Source organism: Motacilla alba, chromosome 4A (genome assembly GCF_015832195.1).
Source record: "Motacilla alba alba isolate MOTALB_02 chromosome 4A, Motacilla_alba_V1.0_pri, whole genome shotgun sequence".
In the NCBI taxonomy this organism is placed as follows: Eukaryota; Metazoa; Chordata; class Aves; order Passeriformes; family Motacillidae; genus Motacilla; species Motacilla alba.
In genome coordinates, this window is record NC_052045.1 from 19,653,405 (window position 1) to 19,669,604 (window position 16,200).

A 16,200-nucleotide genomic window follows, 5' to 3' on the forward strand; every position below is an offset into this window, starting at 1 on the left:
AAACTCCCCCTTCTGTAGAAGTTCCTAAATCAGTGATGTAGCAGAGAAAAGAAATAAGTAAGAAATTAAACAAAACAGAATGTAATGAACAACCTTTGCTAAAAAAGGTCTTCAGATACTTCCTGCTTTCATTCAGTGCTTGGAGAAAGTGAAATATATGTCCCATTCATCCAGACCAAGCAATGGTACTGGAACATGCTGAGTTTTGAAAGATAGTGTGATTGAGTGTTAGTTGTAAAAGTTTCCTTATTTATTATTTAATCAGCACACGAGTGGTTAAGAAATAGATGATTAAGAGTTATGTGTAAGTGTAATGGGTATTCACAGAGATATAATTTTAAAATAAAAGCTTGCAGGATATCTAGAAGTAGATGGGATGGCCAATAATGGCAAATATTATCTCTGTTTTTCCTGAACTATGTCCAGAAAGTCTTTCTGAATATAGCTTTCCAAATGTAAATAACAGAATGTAAATAATTCCTATACCATCTAATGGATAAATGTTCTTTCTCAATTCTATCTTTAACATGAATGAATGATAATTCATCCATGTTCGGTACTTTGAAATGAAAATACTTCCTGGCCTATTTTCTGCTTGCTAGGCCTTTTCTGCAAGTGAAGTTTATAGAAAATGGTTTTGTTTCAACCAGGTAAAACACGGATACTCTGTTATGTGGATCAACACAGTAAATGTTAGAATATTTGAGCTTACTGGCACAAATTCTGCCCATTATTCATTTTATTACCATCCTTCTGGGCATATATTCTAAGATCTGCTTAAAATTCCCATGGTAACTGTGTCTGTACACTTTACCAGTGCAGCAGGCTTTTGCCAATAGGTATAGTATGGTGGTATAAAAAAAGGAGAATTGGCTGAGGGTGGAGAAAGCTAAATGGGTCATTTCTCTGACTGATGCTACGACATACAATTGTGCTTGGTAGTGCATTTTTTTTCCCCAGATGATCCCATTCCTTCTATCCCTCATGAGCTAAATCTGAATCTCAGAATTGTGGAATCTCTCTAATTTTGTGCTCCCACTGGTGGGAGTTTGAGTGAGGAGGAGTTAGTGGAAAGATTTAGGATTTCCTCAGCTCTCAAAAAGTAGAGGGAAAATTGCCCTATTTTTTACCTGTAATTTTCTACCTGTAATTCAACTGAAGTTGGAATAGTTCCCTCATTGCCACTGTCTTTAGGAGTACAATTATGCTTGTGTGTTTATTATTTTGCTACTCCACATCTTCTTTTGACATTATCTTTCTTCCTCTCCTTTTGCTTTAAATTTATGTTTATCTTATTTTGAAAATACATGTAGAGCTGTCCACAATTATCTGCTGTCCTCCTTTGCTGATGAAATTGGGCATGTTCTGGAATTAGAAATATAAAACTGAATCTAAAAAACGGGGTTATTTTTTTAGACAGCTGTGCAGGATTTCTGACAGAATATTTGCACAAAATAATGCTGTTCTAATGAAAGATGTTAGGGTTGTGATTCTATACCAAAAGTTCATCTCTCTCTGAAATACCATTTAAAAATTAAATACACACACTGACTGGCAAAACAGAGACTACATTTGAAAGACAGTATGCTTTATGGAGAGCAATGTACACAACAACCACCAAATTCAAGGCAACTTCATGTAATTGATTATAATTGTTGGGTTTTTAGATAACAGCTTTAGTACTTACATGTAATTGTTATCCAAAATGTACAGATTTCAACACTGGATTTGTAGTGGAATGATGCCACTTGCCTGGATCCCGGGAGAAAGGGTAAGGCTCGTGCCCTGCTAGCTGCTTGGCCCTCTTGCTCCAAGCGGCGTCACCGAGTGGCCGCTCCCCACCTCGAGCTCCTGAGCTGGGGCCAAGGATAGCAGTTCGGCCTTTCGGCTTGGAACCTCTCCTTCCACTGGGCCAGGCCCAAGGTGGGCACCCAGAGAGGTTCCTCATTGCAGCTGAGTGGTAAAAAGAGAGAGAGGACTCTCTGGTGGCAAAGTTCAAGATGTTTATTCTTCCCCCCCGACCCGAGGGAGAAGCGCCAACATGTTACAAGGAAAAAAACTCGGAAGGAGGACACGCAGGACAGCACTGACAATGGGAATACAACAGCCGATAAAGGGGGGCTGACTCCAGGGAGGAGACTGCCTGAAAACCAATCAGGGGCTAGAAAGGAGGAGCATGGGGTGGGTTCACATTAACTTAACACCAATGAGGAAGAAGGAAGCAGGAATGACTTGACATAATTGACAAATGGGTGAAGGGAAACAGCATAACTGACACAGAACTTTCTGGCTAAAAGGGTGTGGCAAACTATAATTGACAAGCTGCAGGGGTTGAGTCTAGAGGACTGACAAGGGAGAATTTGGAAATATGGAAGGGGTGAAGGAGATTGACATGGGGATTGACGTAAGGAAGCGTGGGAAAATATGGGGTAAACAACTCTGGGAACAACCATTTGGGAAACTGAACAGGGCGGGTATGGAACGAACTATTTCATAACATAGGAAAATCTAACATAATACAACTTAAACAATTGAAACTCAAAAGCAAACCACAACAGTGGAAAGTTTTTCAGTCCATCTGGTATAGTAGTTTATAGTCCAAAGTGAAATTACAAACACTGACTTAAATGCAGAAACTCAGTAAGTGACTGATCTATTTCTTTCTGATTAAACCGAAACTTGATGTGTCTGTCGTCCCATGGGTACATCCCTGTGGGGACGTGCAGCTACCATACAGCACAAAATGCCTTTGTGTCCTTATCTGAAAATTGGCAAACTCTCAGCAGTGCATGTCCCAGAGAAGCTGAAGTTGCATTAAAAGTCAATAAGCCTCAGAAGGTAAAGCTCCTACCTTTGAGCCTTTGAATCCATCACTGTGTTTGGGTTCTTAAACCACTGACACCTTCCTCTGAGGTTTTAATGCTTTTAATTTTTCATGTGCCACAAAGGTTTTGGAAAATTCCCACTAAGAATTGTTATGCTGTTGCAGGCCAGCTCCCACATTGCTTTTGAAAACAAGTGGTGTCTGCCAAAACTTTCTAGTATGATCTTAGTACATAAGATTAAGTTTTCATAATAAATTAGTGCATACTCCAACAGGTAATCTCTGTGTTGTAACAGACAAAAAAAGTCCCTGGATGCACATTTACTTAAAGAACACTTCCTAAATTCTTGTGCAGCAAAAATACTTCAGATTAACATTTTCAATATAAATGTGATTTGAGAATGACACCATTCCAAATTGTGAGCTATGACACCACTCCAATTGTGAGCTATTCTAAATCACAAAATCAACCACTTGCATTTCATGTTCTTTTGCAGAAGGGCAAGATTTAAACAGAATTTCATCTCCATTATGGGCAAGTGGGAGAAAAGTTCCCATTCTCAAACTTTCGAAACAAATCCTGGTCTCAAATTCCATTGTGCATGTTGCTAAGGACAAAGCCCACTCCTACTGAAATCAGCAGGAATAAGCTCAGACAGTGCAATTGAGGGGGTTGTCTTTCCTCAGAATTCAGAGGGAGGGAAATTAATGACAACAGATGTGGCTGAGCAACATTATATTATTGTGTTATAGCCATATGATTTTAGAGGTTCAGTGAATCACTCTAATAAATTACATACATGTTATGATTTTGTCTTTATTATTTCAATAAAGGAAGCAATCTAGGCTGTAATTAGTTTTAAAGGCTGTTATTTTTTGGCGTCTTTAATAAGCAATTTTTGTCTTTTAGGAATAATGACCATGTATTTTCTAATATAAAAATATAAAATATTTTTTATATAAAAATTGCTCTTCCTCAGGCAAATAGGCACAACTTCCAGTTATGCAAATGAATGAGCAAAAAATTAATCACATTATTCTAAAAAAGGAACATGGTGTATGTATAATGCACAGAGACACAAAGTATCTTGGAAATGTGACCTGGATCTTTGAATCATGTCAGTAACTGATTGACTTTGTGTTGTATACAGGAAACATGAGTGCTTACCCATGTACTAATATGAAAATTATAGTATATTTTCAAATATATGTACATTATTTATGTGTGTGCATTTGTACACACATATTATGTACATGGTGTGAATGTGTATCTGTCATGCCCGTCTGTACAACTTTTTTCCTAATTGAATCAAGTACACTATGAAGAACACTAGTTGTGGATTGGAAGGAACTACCAAGTGATAGCCTGGCAAAATTCAACAGAGTGATCAGCCTAGCAGCTAAGCAAAAATTATTACAGTGGAATGGTTTAGAGGTTATCATTTGCTCAGCTCTGTGTCTCATGATACAGAGTGCAGGGAAGGGCTGTGCTTGCATTGGGCATCTCTAGGATGCTTAGCCAAAATAAAAAAAAAGATACCTAAAGTGCAAGAATTGGACAGGAGGAAAAATACCTGAAGAAAGTGCTTTTTCTCTAGCCTTCTAAGAAGCTTGTTTCTTGGATTAACTTGTCCCCGAAGTCTTCAGAGATTGTCTTAAATAAATAGATGCAATGTCTAACCATTAATTACCTGCCTATTTCAAACCAAGCTGAGCAGTGTTCTAATGCACATTATAGGTTTCTGACTTTAATTGAAAACAAACGTGGGTAAACAATGAAACTACATGTTTATCAAGTGCCTATTTCCTGACAATCAAGAGATTTGGTAATTGCAGCAGTACAAGGGCTGTTTGTCAAGATGCTTCATTGTTGAGTGTTTACATGCATCTCCTCCCATAAAACACAAGCAGTACTGGCAACTGTGGAAAAAAATGTCCCTCCTGAGGCCAGCAAGGTAGGGCAGCAATGGTAAAAATGTTCCTCTAGAGGCCAGCAAGACAGTCTGTTCCACAAGACCTTACTGAAGGATGTGATTGGAAAAATGCTCCAGACTGGTCTCGGGGAAATGGTTTCAGAGACTGGAAAAGGAAAACTGTCGTGGGAGGAAATTAGCATTTTTATATGTTAATAAATGCAATTAAAATACCTTCTAATAAGCAAAAATCTATGTAAAGATCCCCAAAGGACTTATGGCCATATTTTGAGACACACACACAGGTGTCTTTTTTTTGAGGAAAACTCAGATAAACCACAACTCAGAAGGTCCCTACAGGAGATGTTTCAGGAGAATATTTTCTGTCAAAAGGGAAAGATGGCCAAGATGCATTGGGTAGGGCTTTTACAGGTAGACAGCTACAATTTAGGGGAAAATGCTCTATTTTAAAGCTTAGACATTTCAATACAGGAGTTAGAGCTCTTTCCAAAATCTTATTCTGGATGCATCACTGCAGAGACATTTGCTGTAAGCAGACAAAATACATGATTAGGTAACAAGAAAGCAAGCTGGATGACAGGTAATGCACTTTGATAAGTGAATGTGTCAGAAGAAATCACTGTGCGTAAAGCTAGGGCAGAACTATGTTAGGTCTTCACTAAGATCCTGTTTCTTTAAGAATTAGACTCTGTGATAATTAGAATGTTGCAGCATTTTAGTATCCCTTATATGCTTACTGATGTAGGTGTGCTTATCTGTGTGCATGAAGTAAAAAATCATTATGCAGATTTGAAATGTCCTTTCAGTGGCTTAATGACATTCAGAAATGATTGTTGATCTGACATTGCTATAAAAAGCTTTAAAAAAATTGACCCAGTAAATATAATTCTTTCAAGAAACATTCCCACTCTAGACTAGACATCACTAGGCATCCTTTTGTTCCTTTCCCCCCCCATACACTTAAAAATGTCACAATTCACTGGTTCCTGATGTTTTACAATTAATTTCTTTACATTCTAGATGTGAAACAACATCTGTTCCTTTTATTCCTTGTCCCGTCTCGGGAAATACATTTGGTTTACAACCAGAGAATTCATTCTGCTCTTACCTTTACAAATATCACACAACCTTTTGATATCAAACCAGTGGCTCTCATATCTAACTGACTGCAAAGCTAGAAGATGTTTTGACTTTTTAAAATTTCTTAGCCAATCCTATCTTTTTTCTTTTTATTTTTTTTAATAATTATAGAGACCGGATGTTCAACTGACATAAACCTATCACATTCCATTCTTCTTCCATATTTCCTCATTATTTTATGCCTAATGAAGATTCAGCCCTGCTGTTGTGGAAGAACAAAAGCTAATGTGATGCTGTTTGTTAACCTGCTTGAGCATGCAGCAGCAGTACTGATGGTATTAGCAGAAATGAGTGCACCTTGGGAATAGCAGTTTTTACTTAATCACTGCTATACAACCAGCTGGGAAAACTCAGTTTGTTTTTATTAAACTTCTGAAAGTTCTGTGCATGTAAGGAATGCTTAGGGGCCTGTTAACACACACAGTGCAAAGAGTAGATTATATTATGCAGGGGAATAAATACACAAACACCAAAACACACCAAAAGGGTGGAAAGTAGTCTGCCAGAACAAGTGCTATGACATCACAGCACTTGGGTACCCCACACTTTGTACCCAGCTAAGAAGAGTTACATGAATTAAGGACTTCACAAAACATAATCCTCTAATATAAGTAACAGCCAGTTACCAACTGGCCGTTGTCTCTGCCTGAGAGCTGCTTTTGTTAGGATTTCTATAACTTCTCTAAACTGTCTTAGAAAATCCTCTTCCTTACCTAATATTTTTTTGCTACTTCTTGTACCCTGTGCAGATCACTTCTGTATGGTGCTTGTTGAGTTCCTCCACCATCTCTGAAATACTGTGGGCAGTGTCAATTTTTCAAGACATCCAGACATCCCGAAGCTTGCTAAAAGCAGTCTCCTAATCTAGCACACATCTGGGTGCCTGTATGATCTAAAGTCACACAGAAATAGAAGTCAATTTTAAAGAGAAGCAATTATTTTCTTGTTGTTGTGGCCAACTCAGATGAATTTTAATGTGCTCTTCAGACAAGGGAGTCATACTTTTCCATGGAAAAATAGATGAACAGATTCTCTTTTAGGATACTATGAGCTGAGCTGCAGTGGCTGAAATGTGCATTGTTTGCTATTTGATGCCTCCCAAATCCAATATGACAGAGGTAACAAAGAAGAATTCTGCATTTGCAAATATCTACATTAATTTCTAAAACTTCACATAATGTACCTTTTCTATAAATATCTATTACTACTGTCATCATTAACTTTATAATTTTCATTGCTTTTCTGAAACTTGTGGGAGAATAAATTTCTCAGATTAAAGCAATGTCAATAGTTCATTTTTGGTGACAGACCAATTTTTCTATATTTAAAAATAACTCCATTGTCTTTCCTCTGCCATCTTTGTCAAAGCATTTATTTGTATTTAATTTTCATTTAAGTCCCTGCCTTAAAAAAGCTGAATTGGTAACTTGCTACAACTATTAAAAAAGACAAGGCTATTATTCCCCCACTTAACATTCTCCACAAATTTTTTTGAAATATTTTCATGACCAGGATTGATGACATTTAAACACCATCCTTTTTGTGATCTTTCATGTGGAGCACTGCAGCCTCTCTTTGATGATAAAACAGTTAAACGAGCTGAATTTAAAGCAGACTCAGCTCTTGCCATGACTTACTGTAATTGTTTTCAAACACCTTGATTTAAGATAACTTGCCTGAGAGCAATGCAGTATAAATGGTGTTACTTTATTTTTTAATAGTAAGTTCACTTTATCTTATGACTCTTTGACTAAGCTAGATATGGTTTTATATGATCACTGAAATGTAAGTGCTTAGGTGAAAGACCACAAACATGAGCAAACATCTGGTGTCAGAGCTGGGCTGAGACTGGGTAGTTTCCTTTGCTGTGCCAGAGCTCTCATTCTCTATGGCTTTTACTCTGTTGTAAAACTCTGCAATGTAAAACTCTGTAAAAACTCAACTCTGCAATGTTGATTATTCTTAATTTTGCAGGATGTACACAGGATTTTAAAATATTTCAAGAAACAAGAACTAAATTGATCATATTAATTTCTGGGACAGAAGGTAAATAATAAGTAACTTTCTTAGTGACTTAAAAGTTTTATGTTCTGCAGAGTCCATTAGGAAAGGTTCTAATAGAGACAGCTAGATCACCTCTAGTTTGTGGCCTGAGGTTCTGACAGAAAAGCACATCTGGATTGGGATGTCTTGGAAAGTTGGAAATTCAGGAGGAATATTTGCTCTTGTAGATTTTTTGGAAAGAATTTGTCACTTGTCAGTTATGCCAGCTTCTCCAGGGCTCCAGCTGCACAGGGACAATGAGAACCTGTCCCACTGTCCACTGCTCCCTCAGAGGAGTAGTAGGTGCCTCCTGGAATATGCTGTATCTCCCAGAGATGGTTATTCCTTGACTCAGAGATTCTGCCACACATTGATCTGAGTTGTATAGGTCCAGTGGTCCAATGGAATAACCCACTGGAATACAGATATAAATCCTTTTTTTTATTCTTGAATGATCTGAGTTCAAAAAGCCTTTGGACAACACTCTCAATGCACAGGGTGTGACTCTTGGGGATGTCCTGAGCAGGGCTAAGGGTTGGGCTCTATGGTCCTTACCGATCCCTTCCAGCTCAGCTGATTCTGTGATTCGGTGAGGCTATAGCAGAGGAGGATTCCATTCATGTTAAATTCTGGTTCATACAAAAGAGAATACCAACAGGGAGAAAATTTGAAATTTCTGAATCAAAATTTTGTTGGTTTTGGCTACAAAATAGGAACAAATTCATCTGAAGTTTGACTAGACATAGCAGTATGTGGTTAAAATGATAATGATCAGTAAAGAGAACTTACAGACTAGTGCAAAATCAAGAAAAATCATGTTCTAATGGTGCTAGTTACCAAGTTTTGCTATAGCCTGCTAATAGTTTCTTGTTAATATGAGAGTTTCTTTCATGATATTGGGAAGCTAAGAAATTCTTGCTTTTCATTTTTTTCTTAGTGTAGGTCAGTTTAAGTGCAGAATCTCTTTTATTAGAAGCCTTATGAAAGAAGAGATTGCAGGATTGTCCCTAATGTTTGCTGACTTTGTGCTCCCATGGCACAAGCTCTGTGGTACTTTAGGAGATGAGTGTTCAGAGGTATTGAGAAATCTCTATGTCTTGTTAACAGTTCCACTGATGACATCTATAAATGCATTTTTGAGAATGCTACCACTTTGGCAAATCAGACCTTTCAAGTGACTTTTAGAGCATCATTAGAAAGAATTTTCATTATACAAAAACCTAAGCAGCAATAGTTTCTGGCTTAGTTTTACATTCTGAAGCTTATGAACAAGTGTGGTATCTGAAAAAGTTAATTTTGTCTTCAATCCAGGGCTGGTTTTGGGGGTCACCAATCTGAATTGTGAGTAACACATCCCATATTAATTATTGCCATCAGGAAAATGTTGTCTTGCAGTATTTTACAAGAGAAAATAAAGTCAGGGACAGTTTACAGTGCCAAGTTTATCAGTTGACTCTATAGAAAAAACAAAGCTACAGCTATGTCAAAATTATTAATAGAGTTACACACACCTCTGTGCATCTGGTTCAGATAAAACAGTGACAGAATTAATAACTGAGGTTTTGTGTACCACAAAAATTCAATATGTTTAAAGTGCTGACTCTTCATTTTCCTGCAAACATCACATTTCCTCTTAGGTGATGTAATGTGTCTTTAAAATAAAAATAAAAAAAAAAGAATAAAAAAGGAAGACAAATATCTGAAAAGAGGCCATATATTTTTGCTGTTTTAGGTTTGATGCATACACAAAATTGAAAAACTAGCAGTTTTGTTTTGGATATAATGCAAACACTTTTTAAACAAATAAAGACTAACAAAAAATTGTAATATTTTGAATCACTTTTTAGAACTATTTTGCTTAGTGACAGTATGAAACAGCAGCAGTCTTGGCTGTTCTTATTGTCTGAGGTTTATTTATGACATATGCTTGGGTGTTGTTTATTTCCATCTGTAAGCACTTTGTCCTTGTTATCCCTCTTAAAATTTGCAACCATGTTTCCTCAGGGTATTAATCAGAATATGAGACTGTTCTTTGCGAATTTAACTAACTGACAAATTCATACACTGAATTGCTTCTTCTTGAGGTGGTTTTCATGGAGTTTTTTAAAATATATTCAATAGGGAACAATCTAATTTGTTGCAGAGTAACAAATGTGTTTATTTATTTATTACGATACACCCTACTGACTCTGAAAGTCTTCGGAAGCTTTAAAAAAAATAATCTTTGTTTTGCTGAAATCCTAATAATTATTTTCATAGATTGTCAAGAGGTTAAAAGAACAGGATCTGTTTAAGAGTCTCAGTCACTATGCTCTTTTAAACTGTTTCCTTTGTTAAGCTTGGGGTTGTTTGTTTGGGTTTTTTTCTCATCTTATTTCCTTTACTCATTTTATTTCTTTTTTTTTTTTTTAATAACCATTTCTACTGCATGCTAGCATTGCTGTCATAGATGTTAAAGCCTTCAAATTGTGATTTTGCTCCCGGACGTTTGCAGGTTGGAATGGTATGCTGGTTTTGATGCTGAACATGTTCTGAAAAGCAATCACAGGAAAAGTATTTGCCAAATGGCATGTTGGAACCACAAATCTTAAAGCACCTTGTGCCAGTGAGAACTTGCCAAAACCTTTCTGATTAATTTCCTGAAGCATTTTGTTCCTGATATCTCAGCAAATATTTAACTTGCAGGAGTCCCTGGTGTCCTGGCACGGCTGTTGAGGATCTCTGTGAAGTTTGAACGTGTTTCCACTTTTACTTCGGCAAATGCTGCAGAGTAAGCAGGCACTTAGATACTGTAAGAAGATGTATTTTTGAAAGTTTTTCTCTGTTTCTCCAAGTTTTATGAGGCTTGTTGTTTAGGTCTTGTATAAACCAGTTTCAGGCTCAACTTTGCAGTAGTGGAGGAGCTGAATTCCTGATTCAGCACGGTTCCATACCTGCTGAGTGGTGGTGTCCTGAAAGTTGCTGATAAAGGTTAGCCATTTGCAATAGTGGTACCTAGTAACATCTTATTAACTATTGGTTTGCCTTTTCTTCTGAGAAAGCTTGCTTATCTCTTGTTCTCACTTTTCAAAAGAATAGCCTGCATAGGGAAATCAAATTGCCTAACAAGTAGCTCTTCTATGGAATAAACTAATTACCATTGTAATTGATTTCTTAATTGCCTGAAACAGTTAGGTGTACTCAGGTCCACATTGTGTGCAGGGCTTGGCACAGATGTGGGATCAGCATTCTCACCATTGTGAGCTGGACTCAATTCCCTGGGCATCGTATTTCCATTGGATTCTGTGCAGACACTGCCCTGAGGGCTCCGTTTCATAGGGATGCTCTTCTGAAACACTTGTCATGATGTAAAAACCACTGGTTATTAATATCACAGTTCCATCACTGAATGAGTAGCATGGCAGAATCTTTCTTCCCAAGGAACATTGGCAACTTGATTACTGTGAACCAGGAATGACATAACAGCCAGGCAAGTTCCTTTAAAGGTTTCACTTTCAATTAAAAAAAAAAAAAAAAAAAGAAGAAAGAATCCATATTGTGATGTAAAGTCAGCATCACATATTGTCCTTAAAAACACCTCAGCAAAAAAAAACCAAAACCCTTGTTTTTTTCTTATACACCTTCAAAATTATTTTTAATAAGAGTGGAATAATTTTTTAAATCAACATTTCTTACATTATCCAGAAAATAAAAACTCAGGGAGAAAAACCAACCAACCAACCAACCAAACAAACAAAACATCAGAAAAAAATATCTCAGAGAACCTTAGCAATGCAGCGCATTTCTTTTCTTATCAAAATCTGGACACTTAGTAAAATTGTAGTTTGAAAGGGACAAAGAAGTCTAGAATGTGATTCCACATGTACCTCTTACATAAATATCTGCCTTTGGTTCCTCAAAACCATGCTATATTTGAGGGGTTTATTTTTATAATTATATCTAAAACTGCAAAAATTAGCTTTCATTGATTTTATTGCCTACTCTTGTATTCCTTTCCTTGATAGTAAGAAAGATATTTTATGTTGTTTTATCATCTTTTGCTTGAGTAGCCTTTCAGCTGAATTTAAGGGCAGCTGTGTGTTTGATCCATGTGGCACAGTTTCAGGATGTATAAAGTGATAGATGTGAGCGTTGCCAGAACAAAAGTAAAGCTGAACTGTGTGGAAGTTATTTACTCACTCATTGAAAACAAATTTTTAGAAGTGAATTTGTGTCTGTGTTTGTGTGTGCATAGGTTCAAATTCACATGGCCTAACTACAATCCACTTACCAGAGTGGAATTCTGAGGGCTTAAGCTTCTTGGGACATGTGAAATGTGGAGCACTCTGACCACATTAGTGATAAAACCAAACTCTGAAGTGAGATCACAGACAAAAACATCTCAGACCTTTGATATTTTCACCTGTTTTTTCAGTAGTTTGCATCGTTAAAGTAATGCAATTATCTTCTGAGCTTCTTCTGGCTAAGACAGTTATGTCCTCATTACAGGCCAGAATTTGGACTCTCAGCTGTGATTGAGGCACAACTGTAAGATTAATTTTATATAATGACTTTCAATATTTTCTCAATGTGGTCAACACACCCACAAAAAAAGTCTTATTGCTGCCGACTAGCAAAATACTGCAATGCAAGTACAGTTTCAATACTTGGGGGTCTTTCAAATTATGGTTAATAAGTATTGTGAAAAAAACCTTAACAACTCTTTTTCTGAGTTTAGCTACTGTTCTATTTTCAAACAGACTGGAAGGAGTTCTGGTACTGTTGATATTTGTGATTTCTCACATTTGTACAAAATGGAAGGACTCAGTTTTGATATTCCTACAGTTTTGCAGAGATAAGACTTTTTTTGCCTGTGTGCTGGATGTACAAATGATTCACAATGTAAATGCATGCTTCTTCTCAATCCATACAGAAACAAAACACCAAGTGCTGTGTGTTAAATACTAGACTGAAGAGGCTGCTTGGATGTTTCCCCAAGAAAATGATAATTGCCTTCAGCTGTAGCAGCTCAGGCAGGGTGTCCATTAGGCTTAAAACAGCTCATTTGGGAAGTTGTTTTGGTTTATGTCCTAAGGAATTTGAAGGGTTGACAGATTTATAAAGTGCCAGGATGCAGCCAATGCCACAAATTTGTTCAATTCATAGCAAGCCCATGCTTGAATATGGCAGCAAGTCAAAGGGATAGAAATTTCTGGTAATGTTTATTATTTGTATTACAGGAGTGCCTAGAGGCTCTGATTGGAAATGGCATCCTTATGCTGGAGGCTGTGCATATCTACATGAAGCTAATCTCTGCTTGGAAGAGTGTGCAGCATGAAGCAACAAACAAAATAAATAGAAACAAGGGTAAATAGAATTTTAAAGGATTAGGAGCTGGGAAACAATCATTACATGTATCTGTACAGGATCTCTTATTTACAGTACCTCTTATTTATCCTAAAATCATAATTGTACCAAAGCAACATTCTGTGGGTAAAAAATATTGTTTTGGAACCAACATTCATGTAAGAAATAATTTAATTCCTCATTCTGCTACAGTCTTGCTGTTATGCTTTGGAAGACAGAGAATTTGAACTGTAATGGGAAGAAAATACAGATAAAAATCCCATGAGAAGTTAAAATGACTTTCAGAATGTCACATATTTCAGAGTTGGATAGTAAAGAATTATAGAAACTTTGATGTAGTTGCTATGAGTAATAAGTTTATTTAACTTTAAATCAGTCTTCGGTGGATGAATTGAAAAGTATGGTGCATGATGGGATTAGCAAAACTGGATTTGAAAATGAAATTCCACTCACTGTGAGAGAGAAGTTATAGGCAGAGAAAGAAATGAAAAATAGCAATGATTGGAAGACCAATATTGTAACATTAATTTAAAGTGTGGTGAGTGGAAATGAAATGTATTCAATATGAATTTTCTGAGTTTATGCAGTTCCTGTTTAGCAAAAGGAGAGTTCTGTACCTCCTGTAATAAAGATTTCCACAGATTGAAAGACACAAGAATTCTTATCAAAACAAAATATATATTGAGATCAGGCAAGAGTGAAGGGACACAGCAATTTGCTCATAAGACTAAATTTTAAAAGTAATTAGTCATTTAAAGAGAAGGGATAATATATTATGAAAATATTCTAAAATCAATGAGCATTTTTAATTTCAAAGAATGCATATTTATAATTGCTTTCAATGGGGAAGTGAGTTTATTTGTATATATGAATCTATCTATCTGTCTATCCATCCATCTAACCATACAGGAAAGTTAAACTCAAGAAAATCACTCCAGTTGATAAAAATAACTGACAGGAATACCCGTCAAGCAGACAAATGTTTCTACTGAAGAGGCCAAAAATATTTTCCCACAACACTATCTGCAAGGAGGAGTAATGAGCTAGTAAAATGTGATATGAAACAGAAAATCACAGCATAATCCTAACAGAAATTTTACTCTCATTTCAGGGTTCAAGGAGTTCTAAAAAGAAATATCGTTTTGGAAACCCATGAAGGATGCTAGAAAATAATTAAATAACTTAGCATTCTGTAACCTAGGATTAAACACCTGGTTCTTGACACAGTTATGTTGTGATACATATGGGAAATTGTAATTTCTGCCACTGAGTTTATAATGTAGACCTTTGTGGAATAATGTAAGTGGTTTGTCCTGTATCTGCGGGAGAGACAGAGGCTCTAAACGCCTCAAGTTTGTGCCTTAATAGCCAGAATAGATGTTTGGTTGCATTTATGGGCATCTGCCTGAGTTTGAAAAGTCAAATATCTTCAAAAGGCAATTACATTCCTAAAGCAACTATTTGATATTACTGGGATGAATCAAAGTGTAAGTGTTTGATTTTTTTAAAAATTAGTGTGGCGATTTGTAGTTCACATTTTGTAACGGACCAGCAGTGGGATTCCATCTTTGCCTGCTGCCCAAAGTCAGAATAAAAGTTATCCTTTATTTACTATTTAATTTAGGCAATGTAGGATAAGAGCCATGTGAAATAATAATCATGTCTTGAAAACGTTTGGGATTTTCCCCCATTTAATAGTGAGGCAATACTCCTATGTACATTTATATGTATTTGTCTGTATTTTCCCATTAGTTTTAAATCAAGGCCTGCTACAGGTATTTCACAAAGCCAATAGCAGCACTGAAGAGGATGTTTCATAGAGACTCCCTTCCCTCTTTCCCTTATCTCCTACCTGAAGAGATAAAGAGCCACGTGGTTGCAGTAAATATCAGTTGGAGTTTTGTAATGTATTCCCTCTCAGTGTCCTTCAAGGAGTATTACCAGCTCCCAAGCTACTCCAAAATCACTACAATTTATAAACTCATCGCTGCAATTTTAGATTTCAGTGTAGTTTTGAGCAGTAAAAATTCAATGAGTTCACCTAAAATCCTCTGTTCACCACAATGGGAAATGTGCCCTGCTGGGAAGGATTGCCCACCTGCACTTGTACTATACTGTAAAGATGGATTGTTGCTGAAGCACTTTCTTACTTGAGGGATCAGGAAACCCCCTGCTGAACTCTGCTGGCTGGAGTGTGAGGGTTTGTATATTGCTGGAAATTAACACACAGTAAGATCATACAAATTTACACAAAGCTTTCATGTGTACTATCTTCCTAAACTCCTGAATCTTTGGATGCTATCTTGGTCCTAATTCATGAGGTTCAGAGATTAATTTCTCTTTCCAATGCCTCATGTGACTAATTGGAGCTCTCTCTATTGGCGACAGCTGTTGCACTCCTTTGTATATTTGGCAAGCAGATGGCAGGGTGATGGTACAGGAGAGTTTATAACTCCTTCAAACCAATCTAGTGCTTACTCTGATCCAAGAATTAATTTCTATTTGTGAGGGTTCTTTGTGTGCTGAAACACCCTCTGGTCACTTCCCAAAACTTTTCTTTTATTGTGACAGAGAGTGACACTCACATCTTCCATGACTTGGCTCTTCAGTGTGGAGATGGGTCGTTTTTCTTCCTCTGGATAGATTATGTTAATGAATTTTCTAAACATTGCCCTTGTTGTGACCGTCTGCACCCTGGAGGAACTTGGGGTGGCTGCAGTGGCTTATTACCAAGAAGATGCAGAAAATCACATTGGAGTGCTTTGGCTAAAGCTGAAAACTTACGCCACTTTCCTGTTTTATTTATGCTCCTTCATTGCAGGGTGAGGATTAGTTGCATTTGCCACTTCCTTCAGCTGCACATGAAAATAGCAAACAATTTTTATCACATGCACAAGGCAACAACTTGGTGTG